Source organism: Dermacentor silvarum, chromosome 2, assembly GCF_013339745.2.
Source record: "Dermacentor silvarum isolate Dsil-2018 chromosome 2, BIME_Dsil_1.4, whole genome shotgun sequence".
Classification (NCBI taxonomy): Eukaryota; Metazoa; Arthropoda; class Arachnida; order Ixodida; family Ixodidae; genus Dermacentor; species Dermacentor silvarum.
In genome coordinates, this window is record NC_051155.1 from 71,752,647 (window position 1) to 71,775,275 (window position 22,629).

Genomic DNA, 22,629 nt, shown 5'->3' on the forward strand with positions numbered 1-22,629 from the left:
CGTCAAACACAACTTATAGTGAGTGATCATGTTTAACCATAAATGTCTCACTCGCTGAAACACATAGCCGCAAGGCCTCATTTTACTTATCAGGTCTAGCACCACAATGCATTCCTTGCATTATACTGAGGTGAATGCAAAACGAACTATCAAAATTGACGTAGGCAAACAAAAGTTGTTCAACACAAATTCAAAAGGACACACCCTTTGGCATTTCAATGCTCTTTACAATCAAAATGCGGCCTACAATCCCGCGATACCGAAACTTTTCTTGCCACCCACCCAGAGCACGCCTTCTGTTTGATCTTGTTTAGCAACATCTGACGATTTATTCAACCACAACACCAAATAAACGTTTGTGAGTGCGTCAGTAAGCCTCTCGATTATCCGTCCCTGACAGTCCCAGAGTGCTTGGGACTGCTGCCTCGCATTCAATTTTCTCAAACCGCTTAGGAAGCCTCCGCCCACCAATCTGAGAGCTGCCAGAATCACATTTGTTATCGTGGACCAGAATACGAGGACTGCCGTGAACTCTCCGAGCTGTCAACAGATTTTTGGACGAGCCAGCACAAGCAACTAGAATATGACGGCCACGACGTTTGCCACCATTTGTGAAAGATGCTGTGTGCTTCTGTGTACTTCATGCATTCAAGACGGAAAATATTGTGCACTCAGCTATCGCGTCTGTTACATTGGTGCTTGTGTGCCATCATGCGAGCCTTTCACGAGTTGTGTAATTGCTGCAGCTTTAGTCTTCAAAGCCACAAGCACAGCAATTAGGCGCACATGCTTGCTTTTCTTGACGCATTTCGCAAAATCTGTCATGCTACATGTGTAGTAAACAGGTGGACTCTCGTCTTCCAGGTAATATAAACTGGTGTGCGAGGAAGCATCTCATATTGCATGTGGCTATTTCACAATGGTAGCTGGGGTGGTATACAATCAGGGCTTTGCTGATTGTTGTTTACATACGTTGATCCCTTTCTTGGCAAGTTGAAGCGTTTGCTTTTTGACATGCAGGATTAGTAGATGGTGTACACGCGCTCTAGACTCTGATAGATTTAGTAAAGCCTCATTAGATCAAGCAGACTAGGAGATTATTTGAAGCTGCCCCACTTCAAAGGGGATGCCAATAATGCAACATTTTCATCATCATCATCATGTATGCTTGTCTTCAGTGTACCGGTAGACAGCTGTGATACCTTTACAGGCAAATTAAAACTATAATGAGTTCTTCTCATATGACAGAATTTGAAGCCAATATCCTGCAAATAAGTGAGGTACTATGCGTTGCCCCAAACGATGAAACACCTCTGAGGAACCTAAATTGCCACCGCGCCCAGCGATGTGAAAAGCGCACCAGAGAACACCTATACACATGTGCGCTTTGTGTGAACCATTGGATAGTGCACCTAGTGTCGGTTGTACAGGATTTCCATTTACATAGCCCACAAGTGAGACCTCTATGTAGTTTTAAAAGCATAACAGACATTTTTTTTTTTCGTTTAGAAGTCAAACCAATCAAAATGAACAGCATAAACATATGTGCCTCACATCTGCCATTGGTGTGGGACACTGTAGTTGAGCAAATTAAGATATTAAATGCTTTTATTTTGGCGGATTCACTGCTGGTGAAGCATAGTCATGTCCTATAGAAAGTGGAATAAAAACAACATGCATAACTTAAGTAACAAAGATTATATTCCGTGAGAGCTGGCTGTCTTGTTAGGCTGGACTATCTCTTCATTCTGGCATCCACTTGTGTCAATTGCCAACTGGCCCGAAAAGGCCCCTCACCAGGTCTGGCCATTTTGGGCTGACTGAGCCGACAAGTGCGGTGCATACAATGCGTGCTAACAGCATTAAATCCCTACACGCTGCAGAAAGTGCTTAAATTTCCAACCAAACACCATTTGCCCTTCTCCTCACGGGCACCACGCTCCCAGCCAGAGAGTTGACATCAACTGCACAAGTGCGGCTATGTGCATGGCAGTGCTGTGACACGCAACTATTCAAGACAGTTATTTGTTTAATCAACAGATGAGTTCAGAGAAATAGGAAAACCTACAAACCTGTGTCTGTGTGTTTTTGTTTTACTTGGCATCATAGCGAGAGTTAATTGCAGGGAGGTAGTGGGCGAAGACTGCACCAGGGAGGCCAATGGTGAGGGTGTTGAAGCTTAGTGGGCCTTCCTAGTTTTTTGGTTGCACCTGAACAGCCCCACTGGCTCTCGGCAATTTTTTTTGCCGGTATCAGGCGCCTGAAATTGTAGTGGACTGGAGGAGGATTCGAACCTATGACCTTCAGATTAGAAGCCCGGTGTTCTACCTCTGCGCCACACGACCATTTACTAGATTTCATATTTTCTGCCGATCCCAGCATAGTGCAGGATGTACAAGTATTAGATAAGATAAAGCGCAATGACCATAGGTTAGTGAGGTCTAGGATTTCTCTCAATTTGAAGAGAGAAAGAGTAAAATTAGTCACGAAGAAACAGGCCAACCTAGACGGAGTAACGGTAAAAGCAGACCAATTCAGGATGGTGCTCACAAACAAATACGTATCTTTAGAACAGAAAGATGAGGACAACACAGAGGTAATGAATGAAACTGTAACTAGGCTCAGAAGCATCAATTGAAGTGGGAGGTAAGGCACCAAGGCAACCAGTAGGTAACCTCTCCCAAGTATTAAAGGACCTAATAAAGAAACAACAAGGCATGAAAGTGCCCAACTCGAGAGATCAGAATTCGATGAACTGTCAAAACTGATCAACAAGAAGAAATTTAGGGATATTCGAAATTATAACATGGAAAAGAAGATTGAGCAAGCCGTAAAGAATGGATGCAGCACAAAATCAGTGAGAAGGAAACTTCGCATAGGGCAACACAAGATGTATGCACGAAAGATAAGCAGCGTAATATCATCAGCAATTTAGATGACATAGTAAAAGCAGCGGAAGAGTTCTATACTGACCTGTACAGTTCTCAAAACAGTCAAGGTACTTTCGTTCGAAATAGTGATGAACCGGGTACAGAAGCTCCCTCTATAACTAGGGATGAAGTTAGAAGGGCCTTGAAAGACATGACCAGGGGAAAAGGGGCTGGAGAAGATGGAATAACAGTAGATTTAATCAAAGTTAGAGGAAATATCATGCTTGAAAAGCTTGCAGCCCTTTATACGCAATGCTTCACGACTTCAAGTGTACCTGAGAGCCGGAAGAACGCCAACATTATACTTATCCATAAGAAGGGAGACATTAAAGAATTGAAGAATTACAGACCCATTAGCTTGCTTTCAGTATTGTATAAAATATTCACCAAGATAATTTCCAATAGAATCAGGACAACACTTGACTTCAGCCAACCAAGAGAACAGGCTGGCTTCAGGAAGGGATATTCTACGATGGATCACACCCATGTCATCCATCAGGTCATCGAGAAATCTGCGGAGTACAATAAACCCCTCTATATGGCTTTCATAGATTATTAAAAGGCATTTGATTCAGTAGAGATAGCAGCAGTCATAGAGGCATTGCGTAATCAAGGAGTACAGGAGGCATACGTGAATATCTTGGCAAATATCTGCAAAGATTACACAGCTACACTGGTTCCCTTCACAAGAAAAGTAGAAAATTACCTATCAAGAAAGGGGTCAGGCAAGGAGACACAATCTCTCCAATGCTATTCACTGCACGCTTTGAAGTATTCAAGCTCTTGGACTGAGAAGGCTTAGGAGTGAGGATCAATAACAAAATTCTCAACAACCTTTGGTTTGCAGATGACATTGTCCTGTTCAGCAACAATGGGGACGAATTACAGCAACTGATTGAGGACCTTAACCGAGAAAGTGTAAAAGTGTGGTTGAAGAATAATATGCAGAAGACCAACATAATATTCAATAGCCTGGCAAGGGAACAAGAATTCAGGATCCCCAGTCAGCCTCTAGAGTCTGTAAAGGAGTACCTTTATCTAGGTCAATTACTCACAGGGGACCCTGATCACGAGAAAGAAATTTACAAAAGAATAAATTTGGGTTGGAGTGTATACAGCAGGCATTGCCGAAACCCTGACTGGGAGCTTAACACTGTCGTTGAAAAGAAACGTGTACAATCATTGCATTCTACCGGTGCTAACATACGGGGCAGAAACTTGGAGGTTAACAAAGAAGCTCAGGAACAAGTTAAGGACCACACAGAGAGCGATGGAACGAAAAATCTTAGGCCTAACGTTAAAGGACACTAAAGAGAAACGGGAAGTTCAGCTGGAATAAAAGAGGGACCTTCAGGAATGCCTGCAGTTTTTGTTGGGTGCAAAAATATGAGTTATTAGTGGAGAAATTCGAAACAAAGACCCCCGCCCCCCCCCAAATATCTCTTGCTCAATTTCCCTCACCCCAGATTCGGCGCTGAAGCAGTGTCACGGATTTCATTGCTCTCAGCGAATCAGAGGTCGCCATGATAAGTCACCGCTTGCGTAAACGGCCAAGGCGCTGGCTGCATCATAGGCTGCATGGCCACTGTGTTTGTGTTCGCTGCGACTTTTGCTTAAGTGTTATGTGGCCTCGATGGATACCGTTGCTGACGCTGAACCTTGCAACGCAGAGCTCGCCAGGGCAGCAGGACTGCATTTCAGCGACTTCAGTGAAACGGAGCGCGAAATGATCCTCTGTGCTCGCATGGTAGGTGTTCCCACGTACGATGGCGGTGAGCCACCAGCTGTGCCGACGGAAAGCGAAGCCTCGTTTTTGTCGACGGAAGGCGAGGCATCCGGTCCGCCAGGCAACAATGTTCCCGACAGATTAGGCATAGAAAGTTGCGCGTGTACTCGGTATGGTTTTTCGTGGCTTTTTTTAATGACATTCAGCACTCACCGAACTGGCAGTTTGCTGCTGCAGGGGCACCACAGTAGGGGATTTGATGAAGGCGACATTGAGGGAATAGCTGCTCGAGAAAGGACTGACCTCTGGGGCACGCCAAAATACTTTCCGAGGGCAGGATTATATACATAATCCGAGGGCGAGAAATGCAGAAAGCACACCATCGGTTTCTCTGGCTCTTTGCCGTTTTATGATCGGCAGAGCACTGAGCCATTGCGAACGCCGGGGCTCATCGCGCGGCACCACATGAAAGGACACAGTCGGGTCAACACTGCCGCTGCCCCTGAGCAAGCGCCTTGTGCCGTTTATACAGCCCTCAACACTACACACACGAAGCATTTTCTGGCTGTTTCCCGCAAAGTCAATGTTTTTAGAGTCACACAACACGCAACCAAACACTGCAACACTGTAGAGCCGAACAGGTGCGCGCAATAATGCATGGAGCAAAAACGAAACTATCACACCTGCACGTAGTGCCATGCAATTTTTTCTTATTTATTTAATTTTGCACTAAACTTGTACTTCCTTGCTTGAAACGGTTTAAAAAGTTAGCAATGCTGTTCATGTACATTTAAGGTGTATTTCGTTTTGCGATTTATTAACAGCGATAAATCGCTCTCGACCAATCGTGACCAGGCTGCGTTTGTGATCTCAGACGTCACGAACGTGTAGTGCGGGAAATTCGAAAAGACATCAGCACCTATCCTTCAGTTTTTTGCTATTTTCTCGCTTATTAAACCTCTCTTTGCAGTAATAATGGCATGATTTTGATCAGGAAAGGATAATCTACCATTAAAGATCAACTTCCGGCTTCTCTTAAGTGTCCCTTTAAGAGACAGGAAGAGAGCGGTGTGGATCAGAGAGCAAACGGGAACAGCCGATATCCGAGTGGACATTAAGAGAAAGAAAATAGAGCTGGGCAGGCCATGTAATGTGTAGGATGGATAACTGGTGGACCATAGTTACAGAATGAATACCAAGAGAAGAGAAGCACATTTGAGGACAGCAGAAAACTAGGTGGGGTGATGAAGTTAGGAAATTAGCGCAAGACAGGGGCAATTGGAGATCGCAGGAGGGAGAGGGCTTCATCCTGCAGTGGAGATAAATAAGGGCTGATGATTAGGATGACAGCCAAGAGAGATGTACTTCCGTTTCATCTGCTTGTTCCTATGTGGTGCAGGCGCACGTGCAGAGAACTAAACTATGTCATTTTCTATAGTGCTCCAGCACCACAATCATGTTCTTTCATCCTTTTGCGTCTGCCTCAGTGCTCGTGATTATGGCACTGACTTACACCGCTAATCAGGTGTTCTCGTGCAGAATGTGCAAAATCATCCGCTGCACAAAATAAGACAAACAGCTCGCGCACAAGACCGTCACCAGATGTGCACCACTCGGCAAAAACGCGAGAGAGAGAGAAAAAAAGAAAAGGCAAGCCCCATGACATATGTGTCACGCGACTCTTCAGCTCTGGTATGGGAGAATGCAGGGAAGGAATTTCGCTTGCGGAGGCTAGCTGGGGCAAGTGGAGAGAGTGTCTATGTCGGTGGTGATGCTCACATCCTGAAATCATGGGTTCGCGGCACTTAAAATATGTCTATCTCTGCTATTAACGAAATAATTTGAAGAATTCTTGTGGCAGAACACTCCTTAGAGGGGACGTAACAACTTCCAGTGTATAACCAAAATTTTCTATGTGGCCTGGTAAGGGGCCCTTTAAAGGTACCGAAACAACCCTCTGGCATTTTTTGACACATTTCAAACAAATGCCCTGATCGCGTAGAGAATGCTGTGACCATCATCTCTGGCAAATGCAGCTGCACTACAAGCAGCAGGAATGCCTCAAGTTCAAAGATCGTTCATTCCCCATTTCAGTTTTATTTTCCAGAAAAAAATATATGTTTCTGGTAGGGATACCTGGGCAAAAAGCTGTTTTTAGACAGCCTGACTGGGCCCGGGCAACCTGGAGACTTTTAGCAGTGGTGGCATCCAGGAGATGATTAATGATAAAACACAGCCATTAATAAATAACACATACAAGTGACATGCACATATTCTTGCACATATACTAACATATATAATAACACACATATATATACAAAAATAAACTGATTACACTTCAATAGCACACAGTAAAAATTTATAACATATCCATTTCCAACAATAATATAGGTTTGAAGTTTAGTTGGGGTTGAAAATAAAAACACTTGTACAATCTGCATAGCATACTGAAAGTTTGCAGTAATATAAGGCGACATGTTTCGAAAATATTCTTTTAGCTCTTTCAAAGTAAAGTAAAACCCTTGGTATGCTTGCACCTAAAAGGTATATTAGGTAAATTATGTTCAAGTGTTTGTAACTTGTAGCTGATGCAGAAACGCGGTATAAACCACAAGTCAGGGTTTCGCGTGCATATGTTATTTAGTGCGGGTTTTAGTGATGCTGTGTATAAGGAAATTGTGAAAGGAGCTGGCTGAAAAACAGACTGAGTGCAAAATACGAAAGTTGTACATGTTACGAGAGGCCATAATCCTAGAGGTCTGATATGCAACGTCAGTGTGTGATAAGTGCGGAATGTTTGCAATGTATCAAACAATCTTTTTTTCTTTTTTACCACGTGAATTTTCGTACTGTTTCTCTCAGTAGTTGTTAACGATACTACGCTGCAATACTTGATATGTGCCTGGAAGAGCGCGTGATATATTTGAATTTTGCCAGACGTCGAGAAAATTGTGCAACAACAAGCCATCAGTCCAGATGTATGAGATAGCTTTCTGCAGGTTACGTTTGCTTGTGTACCCCAAGATAAACGGCTCGAAAGTATTTTGTGTTGGTCGACGGATTCCTGCCCTGCTCATCAATCCCGTGCTCCTCTCCTGGCCTTTCCGGTGCCTCCTTGATGTGTTGCGATGTCAACAGGGCTGTCAATTGGTTAGTAGTGCAGGAACAACAGCGCCACCGTGACAAGAGTGTGTTCCGAGACGGGCCCCACCCACTGTGCACCTTGCATGCAGCTTCCATTCCTGTCAGCTTCACGCGGAGGGTGATTATTAGGGGCTGCCTACAGTGGGAGAGCGGGAAACCATTCAACATAATCTTGCTGCTATGTGTTTGCACTCCCTTTAGAGCCTGTGTGCAAAGGCAGAGCATCATACGGTGGCCATAAATTTCATTAAAGAATAACTGAAATTTGGATTCCCAATCAAGTTTGTCATTTTCTATTGCCCATAATTACGACAGCAAAATATTGAATGGCACTGCTGTCTTAGCTGCTTTAGGTCAGTCACTGCCACCTGTGCTTGCACACAGAGGTACAATCCTAGCATCAAAAGTCTACGGCTGCTGTCACAGGCTTCCGAACTCATCCTAAAGGCAGTCTTCATGGGGTAACTTTTCTTGCTAATGGTATTTCGCCTTTATTTCACTATCGTAAACTAACATCCTCAGCTGGAGTAGACAACAAACTCAAAAGTGTTAAAAAAATACTGAGGAAATCAGTGCTGCTTATGGGTTTTGCAAAGGCTTTTCCTGCGAAATTCAAGTAGCAGTTTTCCTTCATGGGCTTCACATTATTCTAGATACTAATCAACAGACAGACGCAATACATCTACACGTCGCAAAAGCCGCTAACAGTCCATTTTTTGTGACAGCAGCACATCTCATTCTCAACTAGGGCTCCACAAAGATTTGTTCTAGGGCCTCTGCTTATTGATATACCACTGGATGTATCCTGCAATATCCGCATGTTTGCGTTTGACTGCATCGTTTGCAAAACAGTTACTAACATGTCTGATCAACTATCCCTTCAGGAAGATATTACAACAATGGTGCGATTGCTGGCTAATGATGCTTAACCCGAATAAGTGCAACTACTACGGTCTTCTCCCATCAACGGATGGGTCAACAATGTGCATGGGTCCATGCACATTAAATAAGTTACACGTAGAAACTGCGCAGTCTCGCAAATACCTTGTCTTGGAGCGCACATGTTCATAATGTAATCGCATTTTTGATTAAATTTCTGGGTTTTTAAAGCAAGCCCCCAAGCATTTGAAATTGCTAGTCTATCAAGCCATAATCTGACCTAAACTCAAATAAGCATGTGCTGCATGGAGCCCCCCCCCCCCCCCCCAGTTGTAATTAATAAATGCACTAGTGCAAAACCGTGCCAAAAGGTTTTTTTCATTGTTTATTTACCACATACTTTACAATATAGAAAACCATTAGCCATTGGCTAGTCCCGGGTCCACAAACAACTTAGGGGATGAAATGCAGCACGCGAGCAAGCAGAAACAGAAGACATAATACATAATAGTAATATTAACATGCATAACTCATACACAAATGTAACTATAACCTCAGTGTTCTATTATCCTTCACGCACGCGAGCGAACAAAGCAAATACATAACAATGAAATTGACATGCACAACTTAAGCAATTGACACGCACAACTTATGCAAGAATGTAAATTAAAGAAGTGTACTTTCATTGGCAGTATTTCAAAAAAGCATTTTCTGACAGCAGACCTGAAGTTACGGGCTTCTTTTATATGTATTGGCAGAGAATTCCAAATAAGTACACTGTTAAAGGTTACGTTCATTCATTCAACATATTCTTATGATGTCAGTGTGCCGTCATTAAAAAAAAGAGCCCTCGCTAATTGCCACCGTATCCCAACTCTCTCTCTTCTTTGTAAGTGTTATCACACTCCACTTAATCACCGCACATCATTCCCACTGCCTGCCTATCATATTGTACTGGCCACCCTTACACTCACAGGCTCATCTTTTTTTGTGCGACAAACTTGCCTGTGCCTTCATGCAAAAAATCAATAATCAACTACGAGATAGCTTTCTCACCTTCATTATTTGTGCTATTCCGTGTATGTACTTCTCAGAATTACGTACACGTATCGTTCATGCGTGTTGTATTGAGGACTTCACTCATGCTCTGCAATTCCTAACTACTGTATAATGAATATATGTACCCCCATCTCTTGTGTAATGCCCTTATGGCATTTTTAAAGTAATGAAATTCAAAAAATGAACGGCACCGCTTGTTCGAGCACGTCATCGTCTTTGACACTGTTAAGAGTGAAACCTCCCTGTATTCGGCAACAATGTTAGATCAAAAGACTGTCCCCCCAGGCCTGCATCCACAGCAGGCCACAACTGTTTAACTATCTTTTTATCTCCGAGTGAGTTAAAAAAAGAAATCATACCCAAGTTGACCACCTGCCGGGTGGTCAAAGAGTGCCGTCAGTGTTTGGTTAGCGAAAGCAGGTTGAATTGAGCTACAACCGAAACAGGCAAGGTCACATTTGCTGACGAGAAAAGTATTTTGTGGCCAATTCATTTTGGTGCGCGTGTTTCCAGATCTGTTTGGAGGTGCGCCAGGGCGAGGATGCTTCCCCGAGAGTCGGCAATCACGATAATCGCTGTGGAATGGCGCATATGATTTGCGTTATGTGCGCTCCTTTTGGGCAGGAACGCTCGGGGGAAGGTTGGCGAAACGTGCATCCGCGATCGTTTTGTGCACAGCCCTGCGTGCACAAGACGTCCCAGCCTACAGCGCTAAAGCAGACGGGCAGCCGCGCAAGGGGCGCTGGCACGGCCTGTCAGCGCAGTGCCGCGAACAAACCCAGGCCGATCCAAGACACTGTTTGAGGTACCGCGATCAGCGCCGGCTCCCGAAATCCACGTCGTAACGCACTTACGTGATCGACACGATGAGTGTTGTCCGAAATACGTGCGGGGAACGCTCCGCCGGGCCACTGACAGCCCGATGTGGCGACGGCCGGGAGGAGGTGACGAGCGGCAGGCTCGACTATCGGCCACGCCGCCGTTCGATGCCAGTCCTTCTTGTGGCACTCTGACAGACACACAACGCGCACCGCGCCGGCCAGAGCACGCAGGGACGTAGGCTAGTAGGCCTGATCAGAAATTCCAGATCTCGCCAAGTATCGTCATTCAGGGTTGCCGTAGCAGGGAAACAAGCCACCACCCACGGTAGCCAGACGACAACGGCAAAAAGGCTGCTCGGTGACGTCAAGGTGCTCATACCACTTTGTAGGATGAGGTAGTAGAAGAGAAAAAAAAAACTAAAACAGAATTTTACAACTTGAAAAGAAGACTATATTTGTATACTATAATGAATATTCATAGTAAAGGAGCTTAAGTTAGTTTCATTTATGAAGACAGAGAGAGCGAGAAGACAGAAAATTAGCATCCCAGAGACAACACTTCATCCATGGAGATCCAAATCATGTACCAATGACCATGGAGGAAGGAAAAAAAAACTATGCCAATGACCAATGTTAGAGGCATCTCCATGGTATTTCTTACCTCCATGGTTAGAGGTGTGCGCCGTGTCGGTTACGACCGGCGGCGGCGTGGTGGTCATTTCTGGTCGGCGGCGTCGTCGGCGCGGCGCTAGCCACCATAGCGGCGCCGGGTATTTGATCGGCGGCGGCGCACTGTCTTCTACGTGGATGTGGCCGGTCCATGTCGTAGGGGGTGGTATACGGCAGCGGTCATACACGAGGAAAAGCAAGTAGATGGGCTCACTTTCAAAGCCCCGGGCTCAACGCAAGCTGAAGAAGTAGCTATCGCCCTAGCTGCCTCTGATCCCCGATCTCAATATATCATAACCGACTCGCGTGGGGCTTGTCGAAATTATGAAGCTGGTTGGGTCACCCCGCTAGCGGAACGAATATTGCAGAACTATAGCAACAGGGGAATCGACCCTACCCCCCGTTGCCTAGTCTGGACTCCGGGCCACCAGGGCCTAATAGGGAATGAAGCCGCAAACACGGTGGCCCGAGCACTCATCCACCGGGCGTCCCACTTAGAACCTGAGTACCTGGAACCCGAAGGCGGCTATCTTCTTATTTTTAAAGACATCACGACCTATTACAAGGACAGGCACCGCCAATACCCAACTCCTGCAAAGGGGCTGGGCAAGGCTGATGAACGCATTTGGTTCCGACTTTTCACTAACACTTTATTGTGCCCGGCAATCTTAAAACATTTCGATTCTTCCTTCACTGGCAAGTGCCAATACTGTGGGGAGGTGGCTGACACCTACCACATGGTTTGGGCTTGCCAGCTCAACTCAGCTCTTCCCCCCAACCCTAATCCAACTCGAGAGGAGTGGGAGGCGGGCCTGCGTGGTTTCCTTGGCTCAGAGGGCTAAGCTGGCGGCTGGTACCAATGGGGTCCCGGAATAGGGACTCCACCCACTGCGAAGCCCCCCTAAGGGCTCCACCTCTCTCTTTTGTTTTTAATAAAGGCTTTCAAGCAAGCAAGCACTGCCATTTTTCGTTGGCGGCGGCGGCGGCGTGGGAACCGAAACCACAAATTTAAAGAGCTGTTTCGCTACATCCTTCATTGCTAAACCGATTGAAATTCTGGGCTTTTCATAATAAGGGCGGAGAGGACCGAATACAGAGGCGTTGAAAGTGAGAGAAACACAAAACGTTTTGATAATATTTTGCTCTTTTAGCCGACACATTCAGAAAAAACATTGAGCACATATCTGAAGGCGCGTAAAGTGTGTTTGTACATTTCATCCCCCACGAATATGCAGAACCTTGCTTAATTTTTGCGTCGTAGTCGCAATTGTTTTCTTTTTTGCTGTGCCTCGGTTGATATGAGATATTGTTCCATTGAGCAAATAGTCCGTGAATTCGTCTAGAATTGCTAAACCAGCACCGACGCACGTGACACTCTAGATATGTTAATCTTGCTTCCACTTGTCGCTTTGTGTAAAAATAAACAAAAAATAGAGCAGAACTCGCCAACTATTGCCATCTATGACCATCTATTGCTGCGTTCAACTCTTAAGCAGTCAAGCAGTAATTGAAATCACTTGTTCTGAATATTAGTGACCCTTTGCTTAAGTAACTTTTCTAATAACGGCCTTTTTCCCGGAAGAAAAGTGAATCAAAATGCTTTTTTTTTTTTTTTTTGCTTCAGGTGAGTATTTTCTCAGCTGAGATATGTTATGATCCGGTTCAAAACAAATTTGCTCAATTTGATAACTCATCATCACCAGGTTGTTTGAACCAAGTGCGGATTAGTAGACATGCAGGCACAATTACTTCAGGGGAAAAAATAAGTTCTTTTAACCTGCACGTCGAAACTGTTTTATAATTCAGTGCAGCTATCGATGTCATTGCATTCGATTTTTCATGTGAATGTTCCAAAGAAACAGCACCATGCAGTAGACATGTAGAAATATTTTTATTTAGGAAACGAACCAACTGGGCAGGGGCGTAGCCAGAAATTTTTTTCGGGGGGGGTTCATCGGCCCGACCGGGGGGGGGCAAGCGTCTGCTTTCCTCTACGTGACGTGATCAATAATAAATATCCGTAGTTTAAGCACCCTCTATGTATGTATATCAGACATGGGACCCCCCCCCCCCCCCCTCCCCCCTCGCGTGTGTGTGTGCTAGAGCACTGCACGGGCTCGGGCTTATCCGAAAGCCCGGGCCCGTGGGCCGGGCCGGGCCGGGTAGAACTGTTTTTTCACGGGCTCGGGCTGGGCTCGGGCACGGCGTGTGCTTTTTGACCCGGGCCCGGCTCGGGCTTTCTGGTCGTGTGCATGTAACGTGCAGTGAGTTATTCTCGGGCGACTCAACTCTGAAAAACATTATTTTTCGGTCTCGGGCTGGGTTCGGGCCGGTTTAGAGTCGGGCTCGGGCCGGCCTGGGGCCCAAGGTAAAGGGGTGGCGGGCCGGGCCGGGCGGGTAACGTAGATTATTTCCGGGCCCGGGCCGGGCCCGGGTCTCGCCATAAAAGTTTTGATCGGGCGGGCCACCCAACGTAATAACGGGCCCGGGCCGGGCCCGGGCTGAAAAAATCGGCCCGTGCAGTGCTCTAGCACTGTGTGCTTGTGAAGAAATTAAGTAAAAAGTAATGTAAGCTCAGTAAAATACAGTAAGTACGACAGGTACAGTGGGCGTTTGGAGCAACCGTCTCTCATCGCGCCACTGAATGGACCAGTCTTCGAAAACGCATCATTGAGACGACCCGCCCGATCGGAGAAGACATCATTAATTGTTAATCTCCGTTAAGCGTAGATGGTGTCGTCCTCGTCGGGGCGAAGTGCGTTTCACAAGTCAAGGACGGCTATACACGTGAAAATGCACGTGTGACCATGCAGGGTATATACCTACTCCCATAGCAATAGCTTGTTCGCTGCGTCTTTGCGCTAGAAAACTGAAATACGCGCAAAAACTAGTAATGCTTTTTTTACGAAGCTTTCGTCGCCTTGCATTTCCTGCGGCAAGTGCATGGGCCGCTGTGTCTTCCGCTGTGTGCGAGCGTGCAGCCGTCATTTGCATTTACGTCAACAGATTCAGAATTGTACAGAATATTTCACCGCACTGCATAGTTATGGCATGTGTACGCATTTTAAGTAGTGCGTGCGAGTCATTTCTGCTTCACTTAGGCCGGTGCGAACAGGAAGCGGCCTTGTACCTCACAGAATCTCGACTGATTGGTGTACTAGTGATGCAGGAATGAACTCCGGTCTTGTTCAGTGCATAGTGCACATAATCAATTTCTCAGGACGCGTGAACTCCGACGAGAACTGTCAGCGCCTGCAACAAGAGTTTACTTACGCTGTACTGCGCACATGTAATCCATGCTTGTCGGCTGTCTGTTTCGTGCATTCTGTTGCGAGTCGGTGGAATTTCACTGCTGGCATCAACCCTTTGGTGTGTACATTGCTGGTTTGGGATTCCACAACACAACAGCAACTACCAGCCTTTCGTAATTGCTGGTTTGAGATTCAGCAACACAACAGTAACTACCAGCCTTCCGTAGGGGCGCAATCGCAAACGAGAGACGTTTTGCGCTGCAGACTATGGCTACGTTCACACTTGGGAAGCGGCAAGCGGGTGGAGAGGCCAAAGCGGCCGGAAAGGCCAAAGCGGCCGGAAAATCTTTTCCGCGCATGTCCAAGTTCACATTTGTTTTGCTACCACCGCGGCCGCCGCTGCCGCTTTCGTCCACATCCATCTAGTCTGCGTACGTTTGTCGGCGTGGTGGCGCTCATTATCGCATTATTTGGAGCGGTATGTTCATTCACTGACCCACCCGTCATCAAAAGTGATCATCTTGCGCAATTTCGCGTGTCATCTGCGACCTTCGGTGAATTCCTCGTTGGCGTTCTGTAATTCTCCTCACACGGGCGCGGTAGCGCTGTGTCACAGGTTGCTGCCTAGGCGTGATTATATTTCTTTAATAGCTTTTATTTACAAGTTGTAATAACATTTCATCATTTCGTATTATTTTCGGCGCCTCCAGGACACGAAAGTGGCAACGGGAACACCAAAGCTAAAACCCGGGCTGGCCCTTTGTGTTGAGGCTCGCCGAAGCCTGCGACACCTTTTCACTGTAGCCTTCCTGGACGCCGCCATAGCGCCAGATAGCTCACCGCTAGCGACATCTTGCGGCGGACCCATCTTGGGCTGTTTGCTCTCCGGTCTTTCCGTCGATACGCGTACATTCGTCTCATCGTACGTCCTCAAGTTCTCGTGTTCGTTTTGTGTAAGCTTTGCGGAGACGTTAGTTCGGTTTGTTTGTGAATCTATGAGCTTACCTCACTAACAGGACGGTCGGCATCGAGTGCTTTGCAATTTGTGGTGTCTGTGCATGAGTGGTGCGCGCTCCACGGCCGCGGTTACGTTCCGATGGCCGGTGTTTCGTCTAAGGAGCCCGTGGACTTGGGAGGTAAGTTCACTCAACATGTTTCTGATTTAATTCACCGCGTTAATGTTCACAACAACGCTATAGTGACAATTCTCACAGAGAGCACGATGAAGTAGCACTTTTTGCTCGTCAAATGCCACTACAACGCTGCCGTGCCGCTGTCGGAAAATTGTTCACCTAGCTGCAGTAAATGTGGCACCGCACTAGCGCTGCACTTGAAAGCTATCGCTCGCAGTTTCTTCGTGCCAGCAGTTCGCTGTAGCTGTACTGCATTGACGTCGTGCTTGTCCTGCTTTTCAACGTGGTAAAAGTCGGTGGTCCGTTGAAGCTAATCGAGAAACCTCGCTATTGACTCGTCGCGATATGCTGTCGCATGAGGCCGATATGCGCCTACATATTTTTTGTTGACATCAAAAATTATTAATTGCGTGGGCGCCAACAATCTGGGTCGAACTACTTAAGCTCAGTCATCACCACCTAGACTTTCCTGGGTGGTGTTGGCTCGGTGCCTAGGGAAGGCATGCGACTGCCTGCAGTCTCGATTGACGGATCGTGAATGCATAGATCCGGATGGAGCAAAATCGCTGTCGGTGTGTCCGTGCGAGAATTATGCAGTAATTGATGGCATATTGTGGACTTATCGTTGTGAGCAGCCGTAGTATCTTAGAAGGCTTAGAAGGTAGGCTGTCGCGCTGCTGATCGAGATCGTACACGCGGGTTCAATTATCGGCCACGCCTACCGCAAGTTGAAGTGGGCGAAATGCGAGAACACACGCGTATCCACAGTGTGGTGGTTAAAATTAATCTGGTGTTCCCCACTAGGTTGTGCCACATATCATGGTTTTCTCGAATACAATCTCATAATTACATCAGGTGTCGTTGCTCTCCTTGACTTAATTATTTTCCACTTTTGGTAAAAAATAATTTATTCACGCTAATTGTTACCCATCCGAGGAAACCAATAACCCTTTTGCTAACTTTTTTTTTTAGGCGGCCGCAGTTATGACCATCCTTGCATGGTGAAGAGATGGCTGGACGACATGCGAGAGTGGCCTGCTGTGAGAGCCCCCGACATAATTTTTTACTTGTTGAATTCCAAGGCATGCGACCTGCAAGCTGTGAAGAATTACAGGTCGCTGGAATCCTACAACTATCTCCAGAGCGGTTGGGTCGGCAAGTTGTTGGTCCACCGCATTGACCAGGCGAATCATCGGCACGGGGTTTAGATCGGTGCGCTTGCCGTCAACAAAATGCGCAGAACATACACGTGATGAAGGCAACGGCACAAAATCTTTTCTGTTGACTGCGGCGACCCACTGTCTTTTCAAATCGGCGTCAGCGGGAAACCGATGCAGCAAATACACGTTGCATCCGCACACCTCTTGCAACACGTTGTGCGTGCCGCAGAGCTCTTTTCTTGCAGCGTTCCTCTTCTTCTGGTTATAACTGCAGCCGTAAACAACGCAGTGATGCCCTGTTCATAGACTGTTCTTGAACGACATTTCAATGTTTCACAAAAACAGCAAAACAGCGCACGCATTGAAGAGCCACCACGTAACGTGAACGGGGAACACGCTCCAACAACAGCCCAGAGGAAGGAGGCGTTGCCCACAAGCCTGCTACTCTCGTCACCAGGCGGCAAAAATCGGCTTGCGGCTCGCTGGTTCGAGAGTGCCGCTGGAAAAGTGTTACTACGCTCCCAATCTATCGTCGCGACGAGAAAAGCACCCCGCGACTTCTGCAACATACCGTACACGTGCGAGGAGAATTATGGAGCGCCAACGATGAATCTGCCTAACTATTGTCTGTCATGGAAGTGGAAGAAGAAATGGCTTTTATACTTCTACCTACTTGTTTTCTAGAAATGGACAATGAATAAACGGAAGACAAGAAAACCTCGGAAACGGCGGTGGTGGGTTCGCCTGGCTTTGCAAAAGCGCGAGAAGTTGGGTCACGCGACTCCGTTGGCTTCGTTGCCGCACCTCCGGTCGCGCGAAGTTGAATACTATCGCGAGTATTGCTGACAGTACGTTTTAGTGCTTCTCTTGTCGTAGAGCAAGGGGTGGTTCTTGATCGCGTCGATCAGCATTGCAGCCTACACTTTTGGTGCCATGTTCAATGTTACGACCGGAAGTTTACATGTTAGTGTAGCTTCCGGTCGAGCAGAACGACTTTCCGCCACGTTTCCGCTTCGCCATGGCGAAAAAATCGGTCCGAGACCAATTGGGCTCGCCGCCTGTTTTTCTGCCTGTTTTGCCGCCTAGGCGGGTGGATTTTTGCAAGATTTTGCCGCTTCCGCCAGCTTCGAGACCAAGTTCCTACGCGAACGCGGCCTAACCGGCACCTGAAGGGAAGCGGCGGAAATGTATACCGGAAATTTCGACCACCTGGAGACTTTAACGTGCACCTAAATCTAAGTAAACGGGCCTCGAGCATTTTCGCCTTCATCTAAAATGCGGCTGCCGCATTTGTTGCTTCATTTGTTGCGCATTTGTTGTTGCAGAATGCGGCCGCCACATTCGCGCCCAAAACCTCACAGAGTGTCAAGGCCTTGACAAACACCGTGACAGTTTTTTTCCATATGCAGACATGATTCCCTTTAAATTACCAACCCAAACGGAAGCGCCCAGGAATGAAAGTGTGAAAGTAGCACCGGTTTCTTGAAATATGTCAGCGCGAAGCGACGAGAGCAAAGGGTGGGTTAGTGGGGGGGGGGGTGCAAAAAATTTCGGGGGGGGGGGGGGTTTGAACCCCCCCAACCCCCCCTTGGCTACGCCACTGCAACTGGGAACAAAACAATGATTGGATCGAACAATTTCGTTCAGAGGCAAGATTTGCAAAGGCTGTAGTTATCATGAATACAGAAGATCGAGTACCCACAACTGTCAAGTCGTCATTCCAACGTTCTGAGGCCGCTGTTCCCTCTCGTCGCTCTATATTGCGCTTTTGAAAGAGAAGTTTCGGAATCCCACGTTGCGCTGACTGGTGACGACACGCATGCGCAGACGCGCGGAGAGCAGGGTTGCTTTTGTTTGTTTTATGTTGCTTCATTGCTCCCCTATGGTACTATGCCTGAGAAAGGAAAAAGAATTCAACAAGGCAACACAAATCTCAAACGAAGCTGGATTTACTTTTTTTTTTCTTTATTCCTGCTTTTAATAGCGCGCCGAGAAAGAACGGCGGCGGCGGCGCCACGAGAGAGAGAATAAACTTTTATTCACAAAGACAAGGTAATTCTTCCTCGTTGGGTGGGGCCCTCGGTCCAGGGCTCCATTCAAGGAGGTTATAAAAAAACTTCTGGAGTGGAGATCCCCTATGCGCGCCCATGCGACCGGCTGAAGCCTGGGAAACCGGTTGGCGGCCATCTTGCTCCGGGCAAGAGCGAGCGCTACTTGCGCGCTGGTAGCGTAACCAGTGCGCTTTCGAGGTGGCGTTTTATGATGAAAGCGAGAGAATTACTATGATTTATTTAGCGCAGATGTTTTTCAATGCAACATCCTTTTATGCATACCTCATGGTGGGGTGTCTGTCTCAAGGCCGTTTCAAAATCGTGTTGTTGACACGAAATGATCTCTTAGGATAAGAGGCGATAGTGCGCGCAAAACCACTATTAAGTATATAATAATAATTAGGCATGTGAACTGAAGTAAGAATGAATATGTAGAGGCGAATGAAGTGTATTAAGACTGCAATAATGTTGAATTAGGAGTAAATAATGGTGGATTAAAGGGGTTTAGCTGGGTGATAGGAGTAAGAACACGCGGTGCCGGGTTAGTTGATGATGATGAGAAAGCCACATTTAACAGTCTAAAAGTGATTACGCAATTGAACTGAGGCGATAATGAGTGCACAGAGAAGTGAATTAGGCGAACTTAGAGTGATATTTTGCTGAAAAACTTGTGACGAAAGAAAGCGACGAAGCCTCCGTAAAAGAAGTGGAAAGCGGCCGTCGTATCATTGAGTTAGCGACGCTAGGGTTTCATGTCGCCTAGTTGTGTCATTAGGAATTCCCAGTAATCTTTGTCATGTCAGGCTAAGAAGGACAAATGCACAAGGCAGTTGTTAATGCAAGAATACGTGGGCTGAAGCTGTAACGCCTTTTATGCGCATCAGCTTGGCACATTACCGAAGTGACATGAAGTACAAGGTGAAATCAGTAAAGTGGTAAATAAATCTTTATTATGTCCTGGCTATTTTGATAAAAATAAGCATAAAACAACACGGTGGAAAAAATGAATAAAATATTGCATAACTACCTGGTGCATCACAGTGTATACTATAGGAAAACAATACCAAACAGGCATACATAAAATTCAAACGCATCAAAACAAACATATCTTTGGCTGCATGCGCAAAAACAAAAAAATTGCACCAATGCCCAAAATTAAAGGCACGCTGTTCAGTAACTGCGAATAATGGCTATTAAATTTTGTAAAGATGGTGAGTCGAATAGACGAATTTGTATGAACTCGGATTTGCATATGACTTTACACAACGGCATGCAACAGCAACTTGATCTCAAAAAACAGTAATATTCGCGATCCAACCTAAGGTAAATTACGCCGAGATAGGATACCTATGGCTCCACAAGAACTGTTGTTGCTCCAGGCACATGCCGTGTTGTTACACACACAACATGTGACTGGCAATACTTTTCATTTACCAGTTACGTCAGTTATTTCTTGCTTGGACGCGAAACAGTTGCGTGCCAATATTTATGCACGCTTATAAACAGTCAACTTGTTAGACGCAGCTACGACGTCCACCAGGTCTGAGAGCTGTATCATTTTATATAAATAAGTAGTAAATAATTCCTCTCGACAAGCCGAATCTCATATGTAAGCGCACCGAAAATATATACGAACAGCAAGCATTTGTTACGAACTCGCTTTTTATGCAGATGTGCGGGGAGCGCTGGAAAAATGGTTGGAATGCTGCCCTGTCGCAGCCTTGTCGTTTGACCAGACCTGTCAAAACAACCCTCTTCAAAGTGCACCGAGCAAACATCCGAATCTTTAGGCGCCCAGCCATCTCTGCGAACAGTGGGCTGCAATGCGTCACGCAGCGTTTTCTCTTTCGGGAACCTGTCGCACAAACATACGCAGAAAAAAGCTTGTTTCAGCCTATATTTGCCAGTTAAAAGCTAGATTTCAGGTACAACAGCGCTCCTCGACGGAGATAGTGCACAGCAATAGACGAGCGATTGAAGGCTTTTTCGCGCTACTTACACGTGAAACGTTACTCCTGACTTTTGCTTCGCACGATTCGTGCAGCCGAAGGCGACGCAGGCGTTCACCATCCCGTTCAGCAAACATTTTCGGGATACCCGCAATCTCGATCATGAACGTGCCGGTACAGCAGCGCCGGTACGGCCTGTCATCAGCGGCAACACTGACACAACACGGGTGCATGTGCGCCCATGTGCGATTTGGTTCTGTAGTATGTGGCTGTATCTGGTGATCGGCGGCTAGGCAGCGAAGTCTCCTCGGCATTTTTTCTTCGCGCCCTTAGCTTTTCTTTCCTGGTCACTGTGCTTTTTTGGTTTTCTGTTACTGCGTTCACGCGCACCTTGCCAGAAGAAATGAGCTGCTCCGACCCCACCCAAACGTCAACCCAACAGACGGCCCCGCCGCAACCACGAACAACGTGGGGCGAACGGGAGACGTGGGCTTTGATAAGCCTTTGGGAAGAATACCTGGAGCAGCTGAGAGGAGAGCGGAGGAACGCTGGAGTTTACGAGAGCATTGTGCGACGCCTCGCCGCGCTCGGAATCGTCCGAACCAGAAAGCAGGTGCAGAGCAAGATTGATAACCTCACCCAAATGTACAGGTAAGCCTTAATATTACGCGCTGCACATTCGGCAGCAACAGAGTTGGTACTTCCAGTAATTTGAGGCTAGTATTTGTAGGTTTTGTCGTTCGGCCGTGGTTTATTTACGGGGCGACTGCTTTTTTTTTTTTTTCGTTTTCTTGTGTGTGGCACGGACGCACTTGATACGCCTACAGAAGTGAAACGTCAAAACCAACAGCCGAATTCCTGCACAAGAACCAACGCCTCCTAGTTAGATGAGGCGCTAACAAGAACCCTGCCGCAGCGTCCGATTCACATCCGTGTGTGCTAAGCTTATGTCCGTTAAAACAAAAAAGTGTGGAACTATTAACTATAGTGCGATTTGATGGCATGTAAAATAAACCAAAATATTCATTCCCCATTGCCAATATGGCAATGGGGAATATCATCATCCAAATACTGGATGATGAAAAATCCGCTAGCCTGCCCAGTTACAGTGAAAACAGCTGAAGCAGTAGTGTGTGCATGCATGTGAATTTTGATAGTTGCGCAAGTGCTAGTTATGTTAAGCTTCATCGAAGTCACTGGCATACGGGAGCTGTCACCACTATTTATTTTGAAGGTATAGCATGAAAGCACATACTGGAATTTTCTTCCTGCATGAAGTGTGCTTAATATGCCTGTGCATTTTGCCTAATTTATGCAATGGCACTTCTGCTGTTCACTGAACTTTCCAGGAGTTGGGCAAAGAAACGGACAACAGGCTCTGCACCAGTGCCGTGGCTTTATTTCACTGAAATACACCGCTTTCTGGGGACGCTGCCAGCAAACGACCACTCTCTGGTAGAAGAGAGTACAGGGCACACAAACGCCACAGTTGAAGAGGCAAGTTTGTCGTGATTCACTTGTACAAATGCATGCCTATAAATGTGCATGAAGCAGACTCAGCATGGTGTAGTTTTAAATGCATGACAATGGACCAACTCGGCCAGTTTGCAATTTCATGCCTGAAAACGCAAACAAAACAAATTGCCAGTCAAGACAGGAGAAGTGGTTCTCAAATTTTTTTTATTCGGAAGCATGTAAATTATATACATCAAGTGAGTGCTGATGAGGCAAATGACAAAAAAAGAAAGCATAGAAAGCAAAATGAAATAACAGCACGATTCAAGTGCAGTCTAATGATGCAGTCGAATTGCTTACACACTTGAAGCTTAAAATGTTTCAGCAATTTCCTTTGCACCC